This window comes from Phalacrocorax aristotelis, unplaced genomic scaffold, assembly GCF_949628215.1.
Source record: "Phalacrocorax aristotelis unplaced genomic scaffold, bGulAri2.1 scaffold_91, whole genome shotgun sequence".
NCBI classification, from domain to species: Eukaryota; Metazoa; Chordata; class Aves; order Suliformes; family Phalacrocoracidae; genus Phalacrocorax; species Phalacrocorax aristotelis.
The window spans coordinates 193,160-214,814 of record NW_027441321.1 but is presented as its reverse complement, the minus strand read 5'-3'; the positions used below and the strand labels follow the sequence as shown (position 1 = coordinate 214,814).

Genomic DNA, 21,655 nt, shown 5'->3' with positions numbered 1-21,655 from the left:
TTCCTGGAGAGTTAAATCGCCTCATCCTGCCCTAGCAGCTACTTGGCCGCCTGGGACATCACAGGTGCCTGCACATGCTGGGCTCCTGTTCCACTCCTGCCTTCAAAGCCACTCAGCTACAAGTGGCATCACAAGCCAGGCTCAGAGTCCTGCCCTAGCACGTGCTCAGCCACCTGGGACTTCGCCTCCACCGGAGAGACCAGGTGCCCTCGAGGTTACACGCTGCACTACTAAGTCTTGTACAGCCAGAGCTACTTCTAGGTTTCTAGCTTTGAACTTGTTTGCAGTAAGAACAATGATGATAATTACAATAATGATGATGCAAAGAAGAACCCGGGTTTTAATAAATGGGCTGATATGGCTATCAAAGAAAAGGCCAAAGTCCCAGACCCGTGAGCTCTCCCAGCGTAATGTATTCCTCCTCCTTACCAACCCTGCCGACTGCATTCTTGCCACTGGCGCAGTCTCTCCAGGAGACTCGGAATGGATCTAAAAATAGAGTTATCATTCTTTTTTAAGTAAATTGGGCAGAGCCAGGTTCTGCCTTAGCACCTAGGTTTGTCACAGCTCTTGGCCATTCCTGGATGCTGTAACACACAGGTAATGCCACTCCGGCAAGGCCTGGTGGGGTGGTGGGATGCCCCGACGGTCAAGGAGCGACCTACGCTGCTTGTACTTGGCGGGGAATGTGCTGGGATTTCCGCAATATCCGTGCCCCACTGCTAGGAGGAAGCCCTGTGGTCTGCTCTGAGGGCACAGGGGTGCAGTTCATTTCCACTGTGAGGATGCTAAAGGCAGCGTTTGTGACGGATGCATGTCCCAAGGGTCCTTAAACACGCGTTTGGTGGGGGCAAGGGTGCTCTGCCCTGGGCGTGGATGGCAAGGGGTGAGCAGCGGGAGCTGCAGCGGGACCTGCGTGGGAGCAGCACAGGTGCTGCTGGGGCCGGTTGGAGACGGTTCCCACCAGCTCCAAAAGAGATGTGAACAGCCATCGCCTGCCAAACCTCTGCCAGTCGGGGGAGCCCGCTGCCCCCCGCTCCAGACATGTTGGGTGAGAGAGGCAGGAAGAAGCAGGGAAGGGCAGAAGGAAGCCCCTAAGCATTTACAGCCCGGTGTCGCCATGTGGGGAGATGGCGGGGGTGAGCCCCAGCGTGGGGAACCCCCTCCTGGTCAGGAGACAGTGAGGTGGGGGCAGCCCCCTGGAGCCCCTGCCCACTGCAAAGCCCCCTGGCAGGGCCTGGGCGGGTGGGGAGGGGGTGGGCTGTGTGCAGCCCCTCTGTGACACGTTCTGGGGTCACAATGGGACAGCCCCCTTTTCCCGGGTCGTGACCAGCATCCACCCCACACACCCCGGCGAGGCAGAGGTGACTCCAGGTGCTGGGAGCTGCTCTTGCCACCGCGCTGCTCCGGAGGAGCTGCTCTGCAGCAAGGAGGAGAAGGCGGAGAGAGGCAGTGCCACAGCACTGGGGCTGGTGAAGGGCACACGAGGAGGAGGAGAGCAGAGAGGAGGAGGCTTTTTGCAGGAAGCAAGAACGCCACCGGCCAGCCACCTGCTGCAGTTGTTGACCTGGAGCAAGGGTGGAACTAAGATGGCAGACGACCGCTTCTTGTGGCTTCACTTGTGTCCAACGATTAAGAAGCTCAAGAGTTCTGGTAAGGCCTTCGGACCCAATTGCGTAAGCGTTGCCGGGTCAAGGCCATCTCTGAAAACAGGCGTGGAAAGCCCGAGGGCTGTGGGGGTGTCTGCTCAGGGCTGGTGACTGCAAGGAGGGACCAGCCTGACCATGCCTAAGGGCTGGGGGGCTGATCCGGCAGCTGCTGTTTCTCTTCCTGACGTGGCCCCTGCCTTCCTGGGGCACCCCGGGCAGAAGTCCGTGGCCCCAAAGGGCTGCTCCTTGCCGGGTGGTGGGCGGTGCCACCCTGAGCTCGTGTGTGAACGGGAGAGCTGAAGGTGCTCGTGGGCCGTGTGGAGTTGGTCTGTTTGGAGGTGTGACACAGGGAAACTGGCCCCTGCTGGGGAGCTACCAGGGCCTGCCCTGAGCCTCTGAGGTTCTGTGGAGCACAGCACCCTGCCCTCGCTGACGTGGCAATGCGCTGCTGGTTTCCCATGGCAGCGGGTCACAGCCTGGAGAGCTGCGCCTGAAAGGAAAGGAGCCATCTTGGAGGCAGGCTGAGGTGTCCTTTGGTTCTTGCCGGGCTCTAGAGAGGCAATCTGAAATGCCTGTGCTCAAACTGCTTCGGTCCCTGGACAGGAGCGGGCTGAATGGTTTTGAGGTTGCTGCTTCAGAGCATGACATATCTTCCCCTTGTTTTTCCAGAGTTTGCTAAGATTTGGGCCAGCTCCTCATGGTACCTCAGCCAACAGCTGGCTCTCCACCAGGTGGGGCTTACCTCCTTCTCCTCCCCTCACATCCTGATGAAGGCCGATGAAGTCCTGACAGCCCTTTGCCTTGGAGTGCAATTGTTCTTGCCCTTCCTTGAAAGCAGAAACGATGCCCCAGCGTGATGCTGCGATGCGCAGATGTGCCACACACCGCCACCTCTGCCTATTCAGCTGTAGAATAAGGTCCAGGCCTAGGGTCAGAAAAAGCGCTAGGCTTCTGGGGCTTCTGGAGTCCCCATGGTCAGAGTTGCATGACAAAACCTGGGAGACTTCAGGGTTTATTCCAAGTGTGGGAATTCCCCTCCCCGCCTTTCGTCTTCTTGAGCCAAAGGATGGCTGTCAGCTTTTCCTGCACTATTGGGTTCTTCGTGAAGGTGAAGGTGAAGGGGAGTGAGAGGGAAAAGTGCAGATGCAGTTTGTCCTCTCCCAGGGTTTCCAAAGAGCCCGTCTCGCTCCTTTGTGCCTAGGCCTGGGCAGGGCGCTAAGCACCATCCCCATTCTCTGACAAGTCATCCCTCTGTCCCTCCAAGACTTCTTCTGATCCGCCATGTCACCTGTTTCAGGCTGTCCGCATTCCTGGACTTGGGACTTTTGTGGTTGTCAGACAGCGAGTAGCCAGCAAGGAGAAGGGCCTGGTGGTTGTGGAGAGACCCGTGTTTCATCTTGCAAACACTCTGGCGCGGGATCATGACCTCCGATACGGCTGCGTAGACATTCCTGGTAAGCAGACAGACTGAAAGGGGGGAAAGCAGGGGAAACCCAGGGCAGAAAGAGGGGTTGTTCCAAAACCCAGCGACCACGATGCCTGTGCTTTCCAGTCACTGCTGCCATTGCAGCAGCTGTCGTAGGAGCCTGGGGGGCACCGAGAGCTTGGGTCTGTGCCTGGGGTGCATTTCTCTGATGTCCAAGAGAGCACCGAATGTGGGCACGGCTCCAATGGCCTGGCAGCCTCCAGCTTGCCGTGAGGCCTGTCACCTGTCTCCCCACCTTGTCCTGCGTCATGGCTCTTCTTCCTGCCAAGCACCTAAGATTCTCTCTTCCCCTGTCTGTATTGGAGAAGCCAGAGCCGCCTGTATTGCAGAAACCAGAGCTGTCCGTCCCGCACCTCACTTTCCACTTGGAACAGGAAGGGACGATGCGAGCTTGTCCTCAGAGCGCTGTCCCAGCTAGGCAACTCAGCAGCAATGTATTGCCTGAGGGCCTGGAAGCTGCAGACCTTTGACGGCAGCCTGCCTGGCAGCTCTGCAAGCTGGTGTGTTCCTCTTCTCTTGTTTTTCAGGTCATCAACATTTTGAGCAGCTGCCGTATGCTCAGATAGCGTCCGACAACGCTGTCTCTGAGGGCACGGTGCAGCTTTGCATGGAAAGGACCATCTTTCTTCTCCGTGCCTGCCTAGAGAAGAGCAAGAACGTTGCCCTCATTTGGAGCGACGTGGGCATGCTGATCATAGAGGGAAAAGACGTAAAAATGAGATTTTACAGAGACTTTTTGACAAGGCTGAATGGGACTGGGCAGATGTTCCAGGCTCTTCTTGAGGTAGGATTTTCATTTTCCCAGGGCCACCCCTGGTTCTTCTGGAACGTGTCCTGGGGACTCGGGGGCTGCTTTCTCCCGCCCTGCCATGCCTTGTTCAGCCCCTTGGGCTCCTCGCGGTGCACAGTACAGCACGCTCTCTGTGGAGCGCTTCCCTTGCGTGCAATGGTCTGGCTTTGCAAGAGATACCCCCAGAGGGGCCTCACTGTGTGGCAAAAGGCCAGCGCTGATGGTGGGTGGGGAGTGCCGCTTGCCCCACTCTTCGGGGTAGGGAGCAGAGGCACAGGCAGAGCAAGGCTTGCAGAGGCCAGAGCCCTTTGCCTGCTCTGGCCCTGTGCTTGCGTTGGCCTAAGGTGGGCTGAGCAGCCAGCCCTTCCCAGCGGCCCCATCTCCCGCCATCTGTCTCCGTCCTCGTTGCAGATGTCGGAGGTGAGGGACTCGGTCATCTCACGCCATGACACCGCTGCTGCCCAGACCTCTTCTGGACGTGTTATCGTCCTACCACGGTATGTTTGCTCCTGCAGCCCTTGGCGGAGCAGGCGAGCAGCTTCTCACCTCGTGCTTGGGACGCCTGCCTTGCCGGGCACTGAGAACTGTACTCGTGATGGCATTGAGGAGGGAGTGTTTCAGAGGCCTCGTTGGCAGGGAGCTCCCTGCTTGCTCTCGTTCAGCTTGACTTCATTTGGAGGAAGACGGGACAGCGACAACGCTTTATGCCTCTGTCCTACTGTGGCCCAAGAGAGGCATTTAGGCAACATTTTCCAGCAGGCTTCTCCAGCTCTTTCTCGTTCCCATGCATGAGAGTGCCTTCTGCTTGGGGCCAAGGGGCAGAGGGGTCCAAACGGGAGCTTGCGTCTGGTGGGATTCTACAGAGCTCTGTCTGGTACCAACATTGCTGTGCAGTGCCATCGACGACTGAGGGGAGGGAGGTGACTCCTTAAGAGCAGGAATCTGTGAGGCTCTACAAGAAACTTGGAGGACAAGATTCGCAATCTAGAGATTAGTCTGCTTGCCACGTGCACTAGGAGTAGGAGAGGTCTCATTTTCCCCAGAAGCAGCAAGGGCGTTTTGTGGGAAGACGACCATTCTCAGAGGGAGGATGGAAACACTGGCACGGGCCGACGGGGCGTCGCCTGCCCCTCCAGGCACTGGAGTTCCTGCTATGGTCCTCGTGGTTGGGCTGTCGTGGGAAACCACGCGGTGTCCTTTCTTCAGCCCGGTGCTTTCTTCCTCTTTCCAGGTACAAGCTTGAGACCGTGCCTAAAACGCCAACAGCAAAAGTGGAGCTGAGCGCACCCGTGAAGGCCACCCCAGAGCAGGGCTGGGGAAAAGGTGAAGGCACTGGAAAGAGAGGTAAGGGACCAGCAGGTTGCTGGCAGGGGGCTGTAGGTTTTCCTTCCTCCGTGTCTGCAGGGGATTAGGGCGGAGGCTACCCAGGATGCCTGGAAGAGGGAGAGGCACTTCCTGTGACTCTCTGTACCCATGACGGTAAAACTCCAGTGACCCATGGTGGAACAAGGCCTCAGGACAGCCCTGCCCCACAAACGGCCGCTGGGACTGCTGACGGGCCCCTTCCTGGTGGCCTCCACTCCCCAGCCTGTGCTGCAAACGGTGCAAGGCTCTGACCCTGCTGCTGTCCCAGGAAACACAGCTTTCATCCAAAGGGGTGAAAAGGACCACCTTCAGCAGTGTTACCACAGGCCTGAGCAGACCTGCACGTTGCTCTCGTTGCAACTGGGACACGAGAGGCACCCAGTTCCCCGACCAACACCAGGTTAATGTTCTGAAGAATCGTCTCATTTCCTCTCTCTAGAGGCTCTTGCTGAGAAGCGCCTCCTCCACCGAGCAAGGCTTTCCCCACAGCGGTTACCTGCAGTGACTGTGAAGTCAGAGCAGAGTCACAAAACTGAGAGGAGTGAGCCTCGTGCCAGGTGAGACACTTGCACAACGCGATGAGGGTGACCCTGTGCTCCCACCTCTCTGGGAGTGAGGCGTTTCTCCTGGACACAGAGGCTAGATGACCTCAACGCGTGGTTATCCCACGTTCCACTAACTCATGGTTTCTTGGTGCATGGCAAGCCTCTCATAGCTCCTTGGGACGCTGCTGGCAGCATCGTTTCTTTCCTTGCTCCTAGCGTGCAGATCTGTTGAGGAACTAACTGCAAATGCTCACTCCAGGAGCGGAAGGCCTGTGTGGCTTTCCCTTCAGATGGAAATGACCCCGACCTTTCTGTTGGCTGAGAATAGTGTTCTGCAGTTAGGTTCTGCAGAGGATTCCTCTGATTAACCAGAAGCCTCTTCTATGCTAACACCAGGCTTATGGCCTTGCAAAAGGGAAGGGCCCAGGAGAGCTCAGTGGCACGATTGCTTTTCACATGGGGTCGTGTCCTCCCCCTTTTTGACGCTGCATCCCCAGCACCCAACCTGCCTGTCCAGCCCGTGAGCACTCTGGATTTGGACCACTGAGCAGACTTCAGTGCGCTGACCCGGAGGGCGGAGCAGTATCTCCGGGCATAGGACGCTGTTCCTCTCATTGGTCCAGCAAGAGAGGGCCTAGACCTGGGCATCCTGAGTTACAGCGGGGCTGTTGGGCACATCTGAGCCTGACAGCCTGGGGGGTCTTCTCTGTCTCTGCGCACTTGATCACAAAGCGGCAAGCAGAGCGCATGCTGCTGCAGAAGCAGGTGCGCCACTCGGAAGCACAAGACGCAGAAGCAGCTCCTCCTGCGCTCCTGCCAACGCACCCTGTTGTGTCTTTGCAGGCAGCTGCCGCCCATCCAGGGGAGCTCCTTGAAGGAAATAGAGGCGAAAGAGAAAGTAATTCCTCTGGTTCAACCCAGAACAGTCGACTTCATTGCCAGAACGATTGAGAGCAGAGAAAAGGTACCTGACACAGGCTGCTGCAGTGAGTGTGTCGTAGCGGGCTGTAGAGAGGCCTCGCTCCATGCCTGCCAATTCTCCCAGGAGTCACTTAGCTCCCTCTTACTGGAGACGGGCTCTTGGGTGGAGCCTGCAGAAGCCCGGGAGCAAACCGATGTGGATAGATAGGCAGAAGAGAAGGGGCAAAAGGGAGGGCGGGAATGAGAAGAGCTCAGCCCTCTGCAGGGCAGACTAATGCTGCCTGCTGTTGCATTTTGGTCGCCCTGCAGAATAACCACTTGCAGAGCAAGGAGAGGCTTCCAAAACACATCAGGAAATTCTTGGGTGAAGAGGAAAAGAAGAAAAAGGAGCTGGCGAAGGCAAAAACAAGTCGAGGGCAAACCCCACCAGCAACTGAATTGAAGGCCAAGAGACAAAAGGAGACGCCCGAGGCGAAAGCTGAGCGAGAAAAGGAGACACAGAGGAGCCAGGTATTTTGAATTTGTGCCGAGAAAGAGCACTTTCTCCTCCAGGTGGGGCTGAGATTGCACGGTACCTCCAGCACCCCAGCCGTCATAGCAGCGTTGCTGCAGCGGAGCTGGGCGGGTGACGGCTGCCTTTCCTGAGCAAGAGGGGTGCCAGGGGGTTGTAGTGAAACCCTGGTGACAAGCAGGCGTCACCCCAAGGGCGTGCTGAGGTCCTGCTCCTGGTTTTCCCCATCGCACTAGGGTCCCTGCCAGAAGTGGTCTGGGGGTTTGCACGCTGGGAAGCAGCACCCTCCGGGTGTGGGGCCGTTGCATGAGAGTCTCTTCCTGTGCAGGAATCCAGTTCCTCTGACGAATTATCAGCCAGCGACCTGACGAGCACAGAGACGGAGGAGTCCAGCCTCGACCTCCTGGAAATGATGACGATGCAGGAGTGGGAAGGGGATAGCGAAGGTCCACCCACAGTCCACGAGGGTGACACTGTTCCCCCTAAGCGGTAAGAGTGCACCAGCTCCAGCCAGGGCCTGGGGCAGGGGGGGGTGGTGGTGAGCCACCGGCGGTGGGTCAGGGAAGCCAACCCCTGAGAGCCAAGGGGCCGCAGAGCGTGCCCAGAGATTTCTCCAGCCATGGGAATGAGCTGGGCTAGAGCCCGACAGCAGGGAGCAAAGCAGGGCTTGAAACTCCTCCTGCCTCAAAGGGGCTGTGGGGCCGAATGGGGCCATGTATGTGTGGGTCTGGGTGCGGGAAGAGGCAGGAGGGTCAGAGAAACTTTGTCCTTGCTGTTGCAGGAGCTTGTCCCCACGGACACACCGGTCCCTGCAGGAGGTGGTGACGTGCATCCTGGGGCAGGTTGAGCGCAAGCGCAGCGGGCAGTGGGACGAGGAGGTGGATCTGCAGGACAAGCTCAAGTGGTAAATCTCTCCAGAGGCGGGCAGTGCTTCCTCTCCTGCAGTGCCCTTCCTCCTGCCCCCCGAAGCACCAGGGCAGAGAGGCGCTTTTCCTGGCACCCGCCTCTCGGCAGAGCCGCCTTCAGCGGCTGCGGTGGGCGCCCAGCTTGGGAGCCCCGGCTGGAGAGCAGTCTGCCCGCGCTCACACCACCTCCTCCTACTGTTTCTGCAGCGAGCTCGCAGTGCTGCAGTGGCATCGCTCGCGGAAAGAGGAACGCAGCAGCCAACAGCTGCGGGAAGCTGGACTCCAGCCTGCACCCCCTGCTAGGCCAGGGAAGAGGAGGGCACGACCGGTACGTGAGCTCCTGGAGGGACGGCGTCATAGCCGCCTGTAGAAAAGCAATGTTATATGGATGTCACGTCTTGCAAGACCCCCTACCGTGTGCTCAGCTGAAGGCTGAAGCACTTCTCCCACGGCTTTCTCGAGAGGCCGCGGGTTGTTCTGTCCACTTAGAAGGCAGCCTTCACTTGTGTCATCTCCAGAAACACCCCAAGGCTTGATTGGCGGTGTTTCTGATGACGATGGCACTGCCAGGCTTCTTTGGGATAGCAGGCATCTGGGTCGCTTTCAGTCCCATGGTCACTTGTCTCAGGGGTCATTGCAAAAAGGCTCTGCAGTCAGGCCTGAGAGGGCTGTGAGGGAACTGGGGCTGGTGGAGATGCTGAGAAGAAGGGGCAGGAGGGAGGGGGAGAGCTAAAATTGCACCAGCCCTGCCTGCTATGGCATTGCCGTGGTCCTGCAGGCACAGTCCCGCGTGTGCATGGAGGACGAAGGATGCAAGCTCTGGGACTCCTTGCGCAAGAAGTACCAGCAGAAGGCAAGGGCCAAAAGTGGCACCCAAGAAGCCTTGGCAAGAAGAGTGAGACCAGTGGAGGCCCAGGTACCACAGGCAGGGAAAAACAATTAGGAAACAAGCATTGCTTTCCTGCCAGGGAGCCAAGGTGGGACGGTCCCCAAACCCGAGGAGTGTGGGGGCTGACTGTCCTTGTGTGGGGCCGTCACAGCTCGAGGCGCCTTCCCTGCTGCCCAGCAACATCTCCTGTGCTCACCCCTCTCTCTCTGTGCAGGCCTCCTGCATTTGTGGCACTGCAGAGTGGTGGGGAGAGGGCAGAGAAGAGCCCTCCGTGGATCCTGAGGAGAGCCCAGAGCACAAGTGGAGGCTTTGCCTTTGGGAGTCCTCAGCTCTGAAAAGGTGAGTGTGAGCCAGGTTCGGGGCAGACCCGGGCCAGCTGGGCCAGGCTGGTGACCCAGCTGTGGGCGGGGGAAGGAAGTCCCGGTGCGACGGGGCTGGACATGGACAGCGTCCTCTCCTATCTCATGCCATGGGAATGGCACGGGTCAGTCCTCGATGCCAGGTGCCTCTCTGCAGCCCCAAGCACAGCTGGCCCTGAGCAGTCTGTGGGGTTGAATGGGACCGTGGGGGTGACTGGGAGAGGGGAGAGGCAGGTCGAGATGTGAGGCTTTGTCCTTGCTGCGGTAGGAGCCTTTCCCCAGGAGGATGCCCCCAGCTAAGGATCTCCAAACATGCCCCGTGTTTGCCCCTGCCCGGCAGCACCCTCCCTCCCTCCCTTCGACTCCCCGCAACCCCTGGGCAAAGAGGGTGTCTTCCTGGCAGCCCTCGTGGCGTGGAGAGCAGCAGGCTGGGATTGCATTACAGGGACCATGGGGGCTGCTCTCTCCGGGCAGCAGCAGATCCCACCACACGTATCCTGTCTAGCCTTGTAGTGTTGCTCTGCCCCAATCTGTGCATACAAGACTACAGAGCTTTGTATTCCACTCCGCAGCTCTGGGGAAGCCGATGCAGTCCACGTTGGCATAGTCCCAGGAGAGCTTCTCGGGCACAGAATATCCCGAGAGAGGGGTCCAGCAAGAGCCTCCTCCAGCATGACAACCACCAGTGCCGGCTAGCCAGGCCGCTAACACCAGTGCTTCCTTCTGTTCCATAAAGCTCCATCTGCAAACCACTGCGTCTGACACTGTGGGTCTCTTCTTGGCGGCTGTGAAAGCTGCACTGGGCAGTGGGTGAGTGTTGGTGGGGCAGGGAAAGGCCAGTGCAGGAAAGAGGGCTGCACATCCCTGCTGGGGAGGGGATTATCGCTGGGGAGAGAGGAGGGAGGAGGAGGAAGAGTAGCGCTGGGCACCCAGGGGAGCAGACCTGAAGGGGGAAGCATCTGGAGGCTCGCACAGCCCGGGCACTGTGGGGTGCCCAGGCCAGAGCTGTGCAGGCACCACCGTGTGCCGTGGGGACACTGAAACCCCAGGCAGGACCCGTGCCGGGGGAGAGGGAAGTTATGGGGGGCAGCCTTCCAGGTGCATAGGCTGACTGTGCCAAAGCTGTGCCTGGGCTCCCGAGCCATTTATTCAACACCTCCTGGTTAGAAAGGAGGGGTGAAGCTGAGGTGAGATGGGGACACCTCCAAAAGCTCCTCTCCACACACCTGAGCTGGCATAACGCATGCTATAGGGGCCAGAAAGCAGGTTACGCATAGGAGGGAGGGAAGCCCGAGCTGCTGCTCTTGGGCACCCGCACCTTGCCCAGCCTCCACGGGGACTCCATGCAGGTGGTGGCAGTGATGTTTCCAGAGCCCAGGCAGGCTTAACAGTGCTAAAGGAGGTTGGGTCAGTAAGTCAATCCCCTGCAGGCTACTTTTTCCTGAAAAGCCCTGAGTCTGTGGAGACCTGACTTTGCCCACATTGAAATATACCATTTCCTTTTTACCATGCAGGATTGTGGTGCCATCTCATGGCACCCAGGGAGCTCCCCATGCCTTTCTGTGTGTCCCAGGGCCTCCCAGGGCCGGCAGCAGGCAGCCAGCGGCCTCTCCTTGGGCACTGCCACCCCTGAGGAGCAGCAGGGTCTCCTGATGGGCAGGGGGCGTCAGGCACACTCATTCCTCCTTTGCAGCTCCCAGCACTGCCCTACAAAGCACCTCTGCACCCACCTCTCCCTTTGTCCTGGCCAGGAAAGCTCTTTCCCTTGGTCCCGAACATTGATGCGCCAGCAGGGCTGGGTAGGGACTAGCTGGGCTGCAAGCAGAACGAAAGGCTGGGTGAGATGCCAAGCCGCTGCTGTGCCTCACCACGTCTGATGCCCCAGCGCAGGGGCAGAAGCCTTCCGGAGGCATCCATGGCCCCAGTCAGACATAGCCAGGATGGAGGCAATTTAGCTATGTTGGCTATTCAATCGTCAGATTCAAGGTCCTTGAAGCCTTTTGTCTGGAAGTCGCTTGTGCCTGAGAACAGATAAAACTCATTACGCCTCCCGGGCTGCCTCAGCAGGAGGAAGCCTCTTCTCTTGGGCACCGGCCATCTTGGCCTCTTCCTCCACATCTGGTGGGGAGTTTGGACGGACTTGCTAGATCGGAGCATCTTCCAGTTACTTCCAGCTCCTCCCTTTAAAAAGCAAACAACTGACAACTTGACAAACCTCTGTCACCGTTCTCCAGCTTGTTGGAATATATTTTTCTGAAGTCATCGGTGGTGCTGCCCTGGGCGCTCCTGCCCCAGGCAGGATGGGTGGCAGGAGGGTGAGGAGGTGCAGGGCCAGCCCCCGCATCGCATCGGCTGATGCCTCCTGGGCCAGCAGCAGGGCCGGCTGGCCTCCGGCTGGTGGGGCCGTACTCCACAGCGTGCTGGGAGCTGTACTCCCTGCCCTGGGGCTTGCCGGGGGGGTGTAGTCCTCCACCGCCAGTGGCATGCGGGCAGCGGTAGTCCCCATCCCAGCAGCTGGCCGGGTGTGCTGCTCTGGGCTGTGACAGAGTGGATTTCCTTGATCGTAGCTGGTCTGGGACTGTGCTTTGGATTTGTGCTGAAAACAGCGTTGATAACGCAGGGATGTTTCAGTTATCGCTGAGCAGCGCTGACACGGTGTCGAGGCCTTTTCTGCTCCTCACGGTGCTGTGCCAGGGAGGAGGCTGTGGGTGCCCCAGAAGCTGGCAGGGGACCCAGCTGGGACAGCTGACCCCAGCTGACCAAAGGGATATTCCATACCGCATGACGTCGTGCTCAGCAACACCAGCCAGAGCATGTCAGAGGTGGCCACGTCTGCACACCAGGATGAAACCTCCAGGCTTTGCAGCCCAGCAGGGCAGCCGGGCCTTTCTTGCAAGGACACCCTGGCTCAGTGTGTGCTGTGCTGCCATGGGCTGCTGGAAAGCCTGGCCATCCGGCAGCTCTCAGGGCAATCCCTGTTCTTTCAGGCTCTGCCTTTTCCCTTTTGCCCTCTGCCTGCCCAGAGAGAGAAGACTTCCATGGGAGGTGAACAAACAGGCCTTCTTTTGAGGGAAAGCCTAACAGAGGGGTGACATGCTAAACCGATAATGGGGCCAGGGTGTGCCGAGGGGCGAGCTGTCCCGCACATAGTGGTAGAGGCCCAGAGGAATGCTGTCTGCTCAGCATGCTCACGGTGGTTCCCCTGTGAAGGACACCATGGCCTTGGGCTTGTGGTTCCAGCTTGAGGCAAAGACATCAATTTTCTTGAAGAGAGTTTCACCGCTGCCTGGCTGTGCAGAGCCATCAGCACAGCGCCCACAGGGTCCATCCCGATGTTGGCTGCTCCCTTGGAGATCTCAGGATCAGCACGGTCTGAGCTGCCAGGGACGAGACTGAGGGTTCGGCGTCTTTCTCCAAGAGCTGAAGGGCTGCAAGAGAAGGAAAGAGAGCAGAGCTGATACCCACCTATCTGCAGAGACCCCAGGCATCCCCTCCAGAGTATGCCAGACCTACCTATCCCCTTCCCTGGCCAGGAGGAGCAGGTGGGACAAATGAATTACTTGAAGGCTGCTGCTCAGGAATGCCCCAAATGGCCCTGACCTGTTCCTCTGCCCCTGAAGCGTTTCTCAGGAGCAAGGGGCAAGGCATAGCTGTACCCAGCCCATGCTCTGCCCCCTGCCCTACCACCCCGGTGCAGGGAAGGCCAGGAGGGGAGCTCTGCCCTGTCCTCAGTGACTCAAGCACCTGGACCCCAAGGTGACAGAACTCTCTGTCACCTAGATTCTTGAAGAATCTAGGTAAGAATCTAGGCAAGAAGTTAACTAATTTCAAGTTCATTGCACGGATCTCTCGGTGCTATTTCAAGTTAGTGAATACGTTTCCTCTACAGGTGCAGCAAAATACACCCACTGCACAGAACAGCAGCAGGTTCTGCCCATTAGCGCACACCAGCTTTACCCGGAATTTTTAGCCAAGTGGAAGCAAGACTAGAATAATAACAGAACCTACAATTTTAAGTTAAAACCATTCCCGCACTCTGCAGAACCTCATTCGGACACACTTGTCAGCACCCACAAGTTTCACGTGGCTGACAAAACAGCAGCCTTGCCCTTGTTTTTCCTGAAACGCCACTGCCCCAGGTGACTGAATCTCCAGGGCAACGGCGGGTTACGTTGGACAAAAGGAAGTGCGTATTAAAATGAGGAAGAGAAAGCTACCTACACACACCTTCACCCTGGATTAAAGCTTTCAAATGCAGGCCCTAACCTTCCAAAATCACCCTATAAGTTTGCTTCCCTGGAAAAATCTGGTTCCGGAAAACAGCAAATGTATCACAGAACCACAACAGAAGTTCACATAACGCAAAATTTGACCTGCCTATTTTGAGATACAGAAGTTAGGTAGGAATTTCTGTCCTAAAAGTGGTAGAATGAAAGCTGTGGAATTGCAGACCTCGCGCTATAACTTCAGGAAATAATAAAAAGAACAACCCATGATGCAAATTTTGCCTGTGGGTTGGCACCCAGAGCTGCGTGCGAGATACAAGAGATGACATACAACACACTCTTCATTCCACAGTGACCCAAACAACATCCAATAATCCAAACCCTACATAATGTAGGTCTGTGGATAACTGAATGGCAAGAGTAGCTGACAGCAAAGATACTTATTTAATCCTCAGACACAAACAAACAAATTGAAGTGGAGTCAACAACAGCCTGTAACATTGAATTTCCAACTTCAAAGGGTAGCTTTGGAGTAGTGACGTCTTTTGTCAGCTTTTAGTTTCAGCTGTAATGTAAGGTATAGAGGCTTATTCCAAGTGTTTCAAAGAATGGTGTGATAAAGAAAGCAGGATTCTTATTGAGTACTGGTAAAACCGGTTAGTAACCCCTGAGAGAAACTGGCACACTTGGCAGAACTTTTACACTTAGCATGAGATGAACGTTCATTGCCTGGTTCAGCTGTAGTGCTGCCATACAGTTGGCACGCTGCAGATGCTGGACTAAAAGAATTTCATGATTCTGTAAAAATTTCTCCAAACACTTCTATGAGAAATAACACATTTTAAAACATATATGATGATACTGCTTCTTCTCTTGGCAAAGAGGGGAATAAGATTTTTTTCTTGCCCACACTTACTTGTTTGGCATCTGTGAAAGGCAGCTTCAGGAAGTCTTCCACTAGTCCCATCCCCTGACAGATGTCATACATGTCTTTTAATAGCTCTTCCACCTTTAACTTAGTGGTGTGTTCCTGCAGCAGACCTCAAGCCTCCACCATGCACCTGTAATTCATTTTTTGAGACATAAAGGCATATTAATAGTATCACCAAAAAGATGCCCCACAAATGTTGTATTCAAAGTTTAAAGGAAATTTAGGGGATTGTGATTTCTAGTGTTTGTTCTCCACCTCTCACAGTATTTGGATGCCAAAACGGTGGCATATATTTCTTTACCTATTGGACAACAGCACAGTGAGGAAAAGCTGCACTTCGCTACAGCTTGAGAATGATAGCTTCATAACCTGTGTGTATCTGAGGGCTCGCCTATGCTCTCCTTGGCACATGAGGGACTGAAGAATTCTCACGTGTTGCCACGACACAGGTTTGATTGCAGCTGGTTCAACGCGCAGGGCCAGGGAGTTCTGCAGAAGGTAGAGATCAGGTTTATTAAAATATATAGACACACACACAAAACTATTCAAAAGTGTCTTCAGTAAGGGTGAATGTCTGTTAAATAAACTTAGATGATGACTAATGAAGGACTTGATACAGGACAGGTAAATATAAATTCTGAAGTATCTGCAGGAAAAAAAATTCAGTGAGCCGTACAGAACAAAGGGAATCTTTTGAAAAGAGTGATTCTCACTTTTCTAGGATCACCAAATCTCCATATGCAAACATCACCTTTTATAAATACAAGTTATTCTCCCAGGCAAACAGGTTATATTGACATCGTGACAGGCAACAAACAACCTTTAGCATCAGAAGGAACATGAATTAGATTGAAAAGTCACTTTTGTGGTCTTCTGTCTCAAATCTTGCTGCCAGGATGGTAGTTTAATATTTAAAGTACCCAAACCACTGCTTTTGAGAAAGTGCTCGACTGCTCTGCTGAAAACAACCTGAACAGATGGCTTTGGCAATTCACGTGTCAAGCATTATTAATGTTGACTTCTTCATTGTCTTAATCCATTTCCTGTCAACGTAATTAAAACCAAATTGCAGATCATCACGTATTGCTGAAGGTGCTGCTGAAGCAGGATTACAAAAGAAGCTTCCCATGTTTTATCACCTGTTGTTAGCTAAGCACCGATTTTTTGAAGTCATTTTATAGATCATAGCGTTGTACTGCAATGTATGCCTAACTAAACTGGAACATACTTACTTCATAGTCCTTGTGATCTAGAAGCCAAAAACCTTGAATAAACTTAACAAGACTCCAAGGGATGGCAAAGGCAGCTGTGAAGGAGTCGACTGAAGTTTCTGTTTTATTTGGAAAGGAATGTATGACGTCTAGCAGCAAGTAAATTGTCTGATATCAGGTATCTAATTAAGGCTAATAAATTTGCAAGACCAACAATTTATCACATGAAATAATAATATTACTCTTATTAATATAATATTAATAAATAATAAAGTGAAATAAGAATATAATAGTGGTAGGACGCAGAAAATACTCATGTACTAGTCTTGCCATTTTATGCTGTTGCAACCTGAAGATAGTCAGATCCTAACAACAAAATTGCATTCTGAATAAATAACCAGAAAGACAGACTCTTTGATTTCTCTAAGGCATTCAGAAAGGTTACCTTTCGCTATTTAAATAGTTCTGTTGGAAACTCAGGCTCCCTCTTTAGTCAGTGGAGCCACCAGCTGGACATTCAAAACACGTGAACAGCCAATGCTTGATTATTAAAGCAAACAAGTTCTACAGCTGGTTTTTCCTCTCCTTTCCAGTGAATACAAAACAATTGAAATTAGGCCATCCTTACAACACAGCTTAGATCTGACTGATTAAAACTGGATTTAAACCAGTATGTGGATCACTCATCAGCAGTGTCCCCTTCTCTTTCTGACAGCTGGTTTTGGGGGATGTATGCTAATCAGAGAGCTCCGAGGTGCAAGAGCTTTTCAAACCCTTGCTCTCTAGGCTCCCCTCTCGGGTCAGGCAACAAACAACCAAAGTAGCACAGGGTATTTCGGCAGCTTAAAAAGTAAGTTTCTGTCCAATTACTTTTCTCTTCTCTCTGTTTATTATTCTGTGTGCCTGCACTTTTAAGAGAACAAATGCAAGCCCTCTTAGCTGTCCTGGAAAATGGATGATTTCAGCAAAATCAAGTACTGGTAAACCACTGTTAGCAATCCTTTTGCTCTGAAGCAGCACGTTTTAGTGCATCGCTCTAGGAAGCAGCTGTTTGCTACAGGTATGGGTGCTTCAAAAATGAAAAACAGTTTACATTTTGAGAAAATCTAAGGGAGCTTTCTACCTTTAACATTGCTTAGTAAACCTGTTCTCTCATATCAGAAAAGGCTTTGCAACAAAACATTTTAAAAATTCCTAAACAATCTACAGTACAAACAAATAATCAAAGCTTCCTTCTGTGCCTTCATTCTAAACTACATGTTTTCCCTTGCACTCTGTTTGAAGCATAAATTAGAAAACGTATGGAACACGTAGGTGACAGACATTTCAGAACACCGATGCGCATATACTGAAGGTGTAATAGAAATAACTCAGAGGGATACAATTGCATGTTTGTAGATTTCTTCAACGCCTTCTAGCAAATAGAGCTCCAACAGTGCCTGGAATGAAAAGGGAAAAGGTTTTTAAAAACTCCTCCCTTTGAGAAATCATTGGCTTTGGGGAGGGCTGGGCTGGGGCTGGGGTTTGTGGTGGTTGTTGTTGTCTTCAGCGAACACAACACTCACACGTAAACTAGGAGGTGGGTATTTCCCAGTTCCTCCTTCCTCTCTCCGCCACATCTCCTCAACTTGGTCTCCCAACTGGGAAACCATCCCATCGACCGTCAGGCAGTCAGAATCCCATTTTCCTCAGGAACAAAATGTAGCAAGGATTTGGACAGAGGAAAACACTAATTCCACCCTCTCAGTGTCACAGATTTCCTCCAGCCAAAACAAAACGAAATGAAACAAAACGAAACCAAACAAAATGCTCACAAGTCCAAGAAAGTAACAAACATACAAAGGCACGATCATGACTTGGAGTAGACTTGAAAGAAATTTCTGAGTCAGATGAAATGATCATTAGATCATTATGAATTATTAAAGGAGTTCTTGTGCTTGGCGGTTGCCAGAGGTAATTTTTGCATGTTTTAAGAGACCAGCCTACAGCAAGAACTTGATTGCCTAAAACAGATGTTTTTGTACCTGCTATTACAAATATTATTACCCTTTGTATTAATTACCTGATTTAGCAAGTTTTGGGTATGGGAATGGCAGTTACAGTTCGATGCTGAAAAAAAAACCCGTTTGTGATTTTTTCATTTATTTGGCTTCTCTGTTCAGTGTCTTCTTTCCTACTTCTCAGGCATCGAGCAAAATGCCTGGGAAGCGTGGAACATTATGTACACAGGAGTGCCACGTTGGCTATAATTCTTAGTATCGTAATATTCTTCTGGGTATTGAATCATTTTGATGTGCAGGAATTTGCATGCGTAACTCCTTACACATGATGTTGAGAATATACCCCTAAATTTTAGTGACAGATGGATGGCTCAGATTGATCCAATTTGCATGATGATGATGATGTGCTAATTTGAATAAAATGCATCATGCATGATGCAGAAAGGGTATGTTATATTTGTTGCTGGAGAGGAAATAGTCACATGGATGGTATCTCAAATACATTTCTTATACAGGAGTATGCTTTGTGAGGTGAAAATCTGCAGGAATGACAACACGTTGGTATGTAAGAGTTGTGTTAATAACCCATTCACAGTCCTTATGTGTATCTTGGATGGGTAAACCCTTTGCCTCAGTTTCTTTATTTGCAAAAAATATATCTAATTATTCAGTTAGACTTAATAACAGAGTGCAAATGCAAACCAACGTTAAATACCTTGCCATTAAACAAAACGCAGCCTATGGGGTTTTGATACTGATAAAATGGATAAATCACGTCATCCAAAGTTTAGTATATTTCTAGCTGAATTTATTTAATTTCTGGATAGATTTTTGGAGCTTTGTGTAACTAGGGAAGCGCACCACTGGCATGAAGATTTATTGCATCGCTTAACTCTTAAATGTCTGGCAGCGTAGTAAAGTCCACAGAGGGGAAAGAAGCGTAGCCAGCCCATTGGGAGGAGCTGAGGTGCCCACCCGGTGCGTGGGAGACCCGTGCGCTGTGACTTTTGCCATTCCCCCGAGTCCCAACGAGCACCCTGCCCACGCCCCACTGATACCCTTGGAGCTCTCCTACGTCCCGGGTTAACCCCAGTCTCCCAGGTGTCACATGGATGTCAACCACCACTCCATTTTATTTTGTTCTAAGGAGAGAAAAGCAAAATTTCAACTTTCTGCACAAGTGGGCAAGGTGCTGCAGGTCCGTACAGAAAATTTGTCATAACGCTCTGATTCCTTGGACAGGATTAGAGCTGACTCCTTTTGTCATGACTGGTACTTGTGATCTGGGAACAAAAGCTCTTTTGTACTTAGGCTGTGTTAGAAGTTTGTTGGGCCACGGTTGCAAACGTGTAGGTCAGGGAATAAAGCTAACCGTGCAATAGCTGTGCACCCATCAGAAGCGCCTGTTCACACCACCTGGAACATCAATGAAGTGTAAAACTGAGGATGTGGATGTTTGTAAATCGAGAGGTCACGGAAGTTTTTGTAGTGACAGCTTTTATTCTCCTGTCCTTCTCTTGTAGGTGACAAGGGAGCGGTAAAATATGTTTAAGCAATAAGAGCAAAGATAAATAAGTAGTAAACATGAAGTGGAAATAATTTTATAAAAAATACTGAAATAGAAATACAATTAGATGTTGGGATGTGTCTACCTTAGATGACTTATAAGTGGTGATCTAGAAGCAACCTTTTTGAATCCTAACGCATTATACGTGCTTAGGTTCCTCCTTTTCTAATTTCAATTAAAGCTTGTGTTAATCTGAAAGATCTTAACATTGTGCTTCAATGTTACATCAAAAATATGGTAACACTGCACATTTCACTAATGTGCCTTCTCAAATAGGAGTTGTATTTTGTCATATGGTGTTTTCTGTCAGGAAATAGTAGGTTTCAACAGATGAACAAAATGTTTTAAAATGTTTGCTTAAAAGAAATCCCAACAGAGGTAAAAAAATATACACATAAGGAGCCCATTTCAAGTTACTGAAATGCAGACAGGAGGGAAAAAAATCCTATGGGAAATCTACTTTTCAGGTATTCATGAATAGTATCTCAGCTTCTGAAATGGTTAGTAACATTGGTTTCCCAATGCAAAGATGTGAATCACAGCCCTGTTTCTGTTGACAAATGGAAATGATATGCTGATGATATCAGCCTTCCTTTCCTTTGCTCAGCTATGGAAATCAGATCTGTCATACCTGCCGGTATGGACAAGTGATTACAGCACAAGTGTGGGATGTGGTGTATTTTCTGAGCTGTGGGGAACATTGTGCCACTACTTACAGTCTAGTGTTTCCTAACTTTGCTGATCACAGGGGAAATATTTTTTCATGGGGAAAAAAATGAAAAGCCGTTTGTCTTCAACTGACTTGGCATAGTGAAGTTGGCAGGATCAGACATTTTTGCCTCACCAAGGAAGATGTTTTAGGCTGAATTGGAAAGAGCGAAGGTTAATGCTTGGAAGCAAAAGGAAATGCAGCAGCGGATTTGGTTTGATCTTCATTTGTGTAACATGTTTATTTGGTCCTCAGAAGTTGTTCTGTTCAGATTGAATGATTTTGTGCTGAAATAGACAGGCTATTTCATACGCGGGCTTGATGGGTCCAGAAGGAGGAGAAAGGAGTAATGTTTTCTGAGAGTGTATTTCCCAGTGGAAGAGCACTTCTGGTCCTGCTTAAATCCATGAGACTTGACTTGGTGTGGCAGGAATCATGTTCTTGAGTTGTACGGGCTGCCCAGTGCACTTAGTCTGCCTTTCACCAAGTTGGAGAGGAGGAACTCCATTTAGTAATACTTGCAGCAGGCAAAGGTATAATTTTAATTGTGATTTCTTTGAGAATAAACAGCTAATTTCAAAAATTAATCAGATCCTATGATCATTCTTCCAACCTTTGAAAATCTTGGGACTAAATGAAAGATAGTCTGCATGTTAACATCTGTTTTCTGGAAGCCAGTGTTATCACTTACTGAGCAAATTGGTTTGGTCAGGATGTGTAACTTATGTAAACAGACACAAAATAAGGAAAATAAATATATTTGAACTGGTGATACTCTTAACCTAAATAATTAATGTGTCAGTTTTGAGGAACTGTGGTGGGAAGTGTCAGTAAAACCAAGCATCTTGGTAGAGCCCAGCAGATATTCATACCAAACACATGACTTTTCCTAGGATTAATTGTTTTATTTCCCTTTTGTTTAAGTATTAGACCTATTGTTTGATATATTGCACAATTAAGATAAAAAGGAAGACAAATATTCAATGTTCAGGTAACATATGAATGTTGTCCTCTATTCTAGTGAGTTGAGAATGAATTTTATATTAGTAACATGCATGTCTCCATTCTCAGGATCCAGTATGACGGTTCTCTAAGTAGCCTGATCCAAACCAGAAAAAAACAGCCTAGCCTAACTCCTGAAGTAATTTCACATTATTCTCAAATTATCCGTAACCTTATAATCCCTGCTTTATGACTGCTGTGCACAATTACTGGTGTAGCTGTGAAGTCTGTTTCATTCCTTCATTTCAATTCAACAATGAAAAAATTTAAATTGTATGATTAATCAAGATACATTACCCAATCTATTTTGTTGTTATATCCTGCTTTACTGGCAGCTTAATGAGTGTTGTTAAGCATTTGCTTAAGTTATCCGATCAAAGCGTCTCTTGTTAGATTTTCAGCATCAGTGCTGTGCCAATATCTGGTCAAGCACTAATGCTTTGCTGTTTGAACTAGCAACAGAACTGCAACAGATGTTTATTTTCCTTTAACTGCCAAGTGCATGGAGAAGGGCTGAACTTATTAACTAAATGGTTTAAGTATAAGTTAACTCACCTACAAAGCGGTTTGGGTTCTTCTCAGGTCTTTC

The 21,655-nt window shown here is 51.2% G+C and overlaps 1 long non-coding RNA gene across 1 annotated transcript; it reads right to left on the bottom strand.

The window, feature by feature from the left end:
- Positions 1–14,364: 14,364 nt before the first annotated feature.
- Positions 14,365–15,056, bottom strand: LOC142051352 (uncharacterized). The gene is made up of 3 exons (XR_012658432.1): positions 14,947–15,056; positions 14,563–14,707; positions 14,365–14,468 (listed from the first exon to the last, which is right to left on the bottom strand). It is a non-coding gene; the product is annotated as an uncharacterized LOC142051352 (long non-coding RNA).
- Positions 15,057–21,655: the final 6,599 nt, after the last annotated feature.